Below are 5,941 nucleotides of genomic sequence, written 5' to 3'. Positions count from 1 at the left end.
CCGCCCCCGTCACCGCCCGCCGCCCGCCGTGTCCATTCCGCCTCAAATGGACTCCAATTAGCCCACGCCGAGCCGTTTGCACCTTTTCTCTTTTCCATCCGCGAAAAAGTTGGTGCTTGGGGCCACGAGGGCGGTGGTGACCGGTAAAGGCCGACCGGCAGCGAGAAAGGGGACATTTCGGGGAGGAACTCAACGTCAGCAGCAGAGGCCATAGCCCGACTTTTTATTTCTCGTTTCATTTGATGAATTATATATTATCTTGCACGCAAAACCCAACTAAAATATTCTGTCGTTCTGTGATAGACAAATTAACAGAAGACGCTGCCGTGATGGCGTGCGCTGCTTATTCGCCCTGCTGCACCCGCATGCACGCGAGCGGGCGGGTTGCCTAAGCCTACTCGCTCGGACCGGGGAAGGCACCGTGGTCAGTGAGGATAGGCAAACCCACACTGCCCACACACACGTATCAAAATTACGCATGTGGGCGGAGTAAACAGGCGCGGTATAAGGAGGGGGCGACAGGGGGGGCGATGCACTGTGGGTTGCCTACATACAGGGGTTTTGTAGCACAAATTGCCTACCTTTCAGGCGGCTCACTAGAGACGATGGGGGGGCGATTGCCCCCCCCCCCCTTATACCGCGCCTGGGAGTAAAAGCCACACTGATAAATAAAGTGATCAACTGGCGTTCAGCTGAACACTTTATTTATCAGTGCACCCGGTATATCGTCGTCAAACACCGTTGGCAGCTCCCGTACGCTGAGCTGTTTAATCAAAAGCGTTGGGCTGATGGTGACAAACTCCTCTCGATAACGGTTAAATCAAAGGCGGAAAGGCGGCGGGGGCAGAAACAATGACAACTTTCGATACCACTCTGCGACTGATACCAAACGATAGCATCGCACTCGGAGTCCTAAAGTGCCGCCCCGGGCCGCCCCATATCGAGATGAGCGCGCGCTGGGCTTCCCCTTCCTCCCGTTTGCTATACACCGGACCACAGCGTGGCCAGTCCTTGGTTTTCCTGGCTGTGTCCTGGATGTGTCCTGGATGTGCCCTGGCTGTGTCCTGACTATGTACTGCCTGCGTCCTGCCTGCGTCCTGCCTGACTGTGTCTTGCCTGACTGTGTCCTGACTGTGTCCCGACTGTGTCCTGACTGTGTCCTGACTGTGTCCTAGCTGTGCCCACCGCGCTCGCACTCGCGTTGCGCCAAGTCATCCCCAGCATCCGCAGCGCCAGGCCGAGAGTCATAACGCTTACGGTAACTTTACACAATGGCATCTCGCCTCCAGCCTCCCTGGTCCAGCCTAACGTGCGAGGCTGCTTGCTCGCCGGCGGCGGCCGCGGTCAGGTTTCATCGTCAATTTGTTCAGTGACTCCTGCTTGGAGCATCCAAAATCTGTTGCGAAAGGCGTGGTCTAAACAACGTCGCATCTACATTAATTTTGACATTGTTCCGACTGCGTCGTTTCTTTTTCACTCCGCGACGACGACGACTACTTTGTTGTTGTTTTTTTTTTGACTTACGGGTCTCCTGACAAATAATAATCATAATGATATGACAAAAGACAAAAAAGGCCTTCAAGAATAAACAGATAAGGGTCCTTTAAAGAGCTGCTTTCATCGCCTATCATGCTATTTAATTTCTTGGCTGGAGTTGCCAGTCGGCGCCCTTTTTTTCCTCCTTTCGCGTCGGCCGAAGGCTCAGCTCGGCTGTAAACAAAGGAAGCGCCTTATTTCTGCTCGTCAGCTAATTACCGCAGAGCAGGTCGGCGGGACGACTCCCTCGGCGCAGCGACGGGTGGACGATGTCGTTACGCTGGGCTGTGTGTCAAGTTCACCAGAATGCCACTACCGGTTGGAGTCATTGCATACTGACGGTTCTCTGGCACAAATATTGACGTGAGCTTTTGCCGATATAATGTTCATAGCAGCACACAAAAATGGGAAGCTTTCCGATCAAGAACATGGGCTCGGGAACAATGCCAACGGGCAACTCAATATGTTTTATTTGGTGCAAATACATTTGCATAAGGATAAAAACATTTTTTTCGATTTTCTGTCTCAATAAGAGGGGACTTGTTTTTAGGCTTGCCTGCCTACTCAATTTGCGATGCACATAATGACATGCCTTGTATACCGGGTGTCCCGGCTCTTACATGCCAGTACGTGGGGTTGCCTATGCACTGGCAGCAGGGGCTGCAGGCGCGGGGCGGGTGGCGAAGGAGTGGGGGGAGTGCCAACCCAACGTACTGGCATGTAAGAGACGGGACACCCGGAACAATTTCTGCATGTTAGTGTACGGAATTGCGAAATTGTGGGATTGAAACATGTTGCAACAAAAGGCACATGGGTTTAGCGAATTCGACTTGAAATCGATGCAAAGTCGTACTTGCTCGCATTGTCAGGCAGAGCGCGCAGGGCCGGTATACCTTGCCGGTGGGTCTGCAGCATGCGGTCGACAGACAGGTACGCCTCGCCTGCACTGTTGCAGCCGGGTCAACAGCAACCTCGACAGGGAAAAACGATTAAAAACCCGACGACTAAAAAAAGAAGGGGGTAAGAAAAAGAAAAAGGGAAGTCAGCGACCGGGGACGTGCGACTATTGTCTGCAGCCCAGGCAGGCCGAGGCGGGCCCGTCCCGTCCCGGCCGAGGAGCGCCCGCCTTGCACCCGCCCGCCCCTACAGCAGCACCGCCTCGTGCTTTTTATTTGGCGTCCGTTTGTCAAACGTGTTCGGGGAACCCGCGCGGCGCTGCGTTTGGCCCGGGGATCATCTCGCCAGGACCCCGGGCAGACGTGGTGTGTTATTTTTCTTTTTCTTTTTCCCGTTTCCCTGTCCTTTCCATTACGTGGAAAGATCCCCGTCGCCGCCTTGTGTTTCGGAGCCCGAGCGGGGAGCGGGCACCAGAGGCGTAGCTGCGGGAGGCGGAGGGCTCTGGCAAACACGCCTCGGGCCTCGCGGCTGGCGGGGCAGACAAAGGGCCGTAACACACGGCCGTGCGGCCCAGGCGGGCCGGCGGTGCCAGGCGGTGCCCCATATCACACCGGCCGCTCCACATCGACGGGGCGGACAGGCGTCGCGCAGGTGCATCTGCGTCCTGCAGTGTCCTGTGCCCTCTCTAACGGTGGCGGTCCGGCCGGTGGCGGCGTAGCCATGTAGCCAGGTGGCGTGCCCACCAGCTGGGCGACGAAAACCGAGCTCTCACCACCCCGGGAAAACTAATCTGAGGAAAACGGCTCGTCGCGCGAGTGAAGGGATAAAGCAAAAGTTCAGGGTGGTTCAGGGCTAAATCATCTCTTGGATAAGGACATCGGCAAGTTGACGGCATTACCAAACGTATCCTGCCTGGCAGAGGGGAGCACGATACACATTTTCCAGAGAAGCGAGGCATACCTATGCCATGCCACTTCATGGCACAGCATACATTTTTCCAGTCCAGTCCAAACCGTTTCCATAACTTCGCGATACTAAGTTTACCGAAAATCGTGCAGTATTTCGGCCAACGACGGGGCGGAGATATATATGTTCACGACGCTCACCATGACCCCTTGTGTCATCACAAGCCCTTGTCTCTTTCGCCTCTACCTGGGCTGCCCCACTGATAACGGTCCAGTGCGGCACGGATGGATCATAAACCCGACACTGACTGCGGCGGGCCGGGCGGGTCCGGGCGGGTCCGACTCGTTGTCGGGACGGAGCGAGCGGCGAGCGCCTGGCGGCGGCGGGTAGGCCACCCGCACCTACAGAGCTGCAAGGCGGGCCGGCCTACCTCCCAGGGGCGCTGGGGAGGCTCGCAGGCTCGGCCAGCAGACCGGGCTTGTACAGAGTACAGAGACACCTTAATATACTAGGCATTGTTATAGACAAAGAGGCTGATCCCTGGTCGCGGAAGCGATGTGCGTTTTCGTTGATTTGTGATTTTGTTATGTTGGCAATTAATTATCATGGGGAAGTAATTTTCAACTTCTTTCCTCCTTAGTTTTTGTTGTACCCATTTTGCCCATTTACTCGACGCCGCTCCTCGTGCGTACGAAATATACCTCAGTTCTACGATGCCGTTCTCATGCGCAGGCTTGCCAACGCACAGACTGCAACATGAGGCGTTTTAGAAGCAAGCGCTCGTTTTAACCTTGACCTCAGTTATCTTTCTTACGGTAATAATTGCTCAAGAATCAGTTTCGCAGCAAGTTTTGTTGGACTCTCATCAGAACAGTATATCTCTGACTCACATCAACCCTATAAACTTTACCATTGGGAAGGTTGGATCCCCATAAGTTATTGGGCCGTGATCTGCCAAACTCCTGGGGGCTACTCGACTCGATTGATAAGGCTTCGCCTCTTATTCTTATTCAGATTCTTTATCTTTTATTGCTTTAAAGGCTCAGCCAAATATATTACTTATGTGTACAATTATGTTTAGCGTGCGTTTATTAATGTATCACCTGTTTAGAACGAACCACCTGCTGAGCCAAACTGTTTGCAACAGCCACACAGTTTGGTCAGGTGTTTTCATACTTCGCGCGATCTGCGTCTCTTGCCTTGCCGCCGGGGCCAGGCAGGCAGCCAATCGGGAGCCTTGCCTCGCCCGGCAGAAAAGAGGAAGTAAAAGATAACGCGAGTTGCAGCCAGTGTGTTTTGATTCACTTGAGCCAACAACATAACCTTATTTCCGAGATCTTATTCGTGCTTATACGACTTGAAAGTGTGGTGTTGAAATTTTACACCCATTATCAACAAACCTCCGGTGATTTGCTCCATTGCTCGTGCGAAACACGTTCTGGACGGCCTATTGTTGCATCTTACCCGTGGTACGGAGAAGACACCTACCTGTAGAAAAGAAAGGCTAGTATATCCAACTTTTGAGGTTGTAGTGCAATTTATGTACCTCCTCAACTAACCTACGGTATATTTCCATGATCATGACACTCCTTTTTGTTTGTGTTGTAGATGAATCTGAAGTGTGATTTTTGTTTCCTCAACTTTGACCTGGACTCCCACCGCCCTAAAAGCTTACCCTGTGGACACACAGTATGTAAGGAATGCGTTGGAAATCCTGTCATGGGGAGGAAGTGCCCATCCTGCAGGAAGGTCAGTACATTTAAAATATCATGCGGTTCATGCCAATATTTTCTTCTATCGGAGTCACTTGAACACTAGTACAAAAAATTATTTGTTTGGGTGGGTAATTTTTAGTTTGCAACAAACCAAATTAAAGTAATATAACAAACCCTAAAAGAGTAATATAATTAAAATGGCTGTTAATAAATAAATAAAAATGAAGAAAAACTGGACGCAAGGTTCAATTATGGTTAGGCGAGGCCACCTAATGTTGTTTTTGGCCAACAAATCCATGCTATTTAAATGTTCAAACGGCTGAGAGAGAGGTTGGTGCATCATTCAGAATGTTTCTGAAATTCTTTTAACAGATTTGCATGTTTTTTGCAGAAATATTGTAAGGTAAAAGCATTAGTTCCTGTCAGGGAAAATAAGGGTCTATTTCTATACCATCAGTGACCACAGCCAACCCCTTGCTTTGGTTTTCCTGTAAATCCATTTTGTTTAAAACTGTCAAAGAAGACCTGTGTAAAAAAATGCAACTTTTAAAGTTGACCTCTCAAGGTATTTCTTTTTTTTTTACCTGGTTCAGGCATTTAAGCGATGCCGTCCTGAGGACCTACCCGACACTGCCATAGTGGTTCGATTGCTGGAAAACGAGGACGCACCACCCTGCAAGAAGCCTAAGACCGAGGACCCAGAGTTGGAGCAGCTACAGCGGGGCGCGGACGCGGGGCGGAAGGTGGTGGAGATGCTGCGGCTGGTGGTGCCTCAAGCGGTCGAAGCGCTGAACCGCCAGCTGGAGTCGTCGGTCGCCCAGCTCGGCCAGGTGGAGGAGGCCCTGGAGAGGCGGGTGCAGCGGGAGGCGGCCGGCGATGTGGGCACC

The sequence above is a fragment of the Frankliniella occidentalis genome, unplaced genomic scaffold (assembly GCF_000697945.3).
Source record: "Frankliniella occidentalis isolate FOCC.00 unplaced genomic scaffold, Focc_3.1 Scaffold103, whole genome shotgun sequence".
In the NCBI taxonomy this organism is placed as follows: Eukaryota; Metazoa; Arthropoda; class Insecta; order Thysanoptera; family Thripidae; genus Frankliniella; species Frankliniella occidentalis.
Note: the sequence above shows the minus strand (reverse complement) of the source record.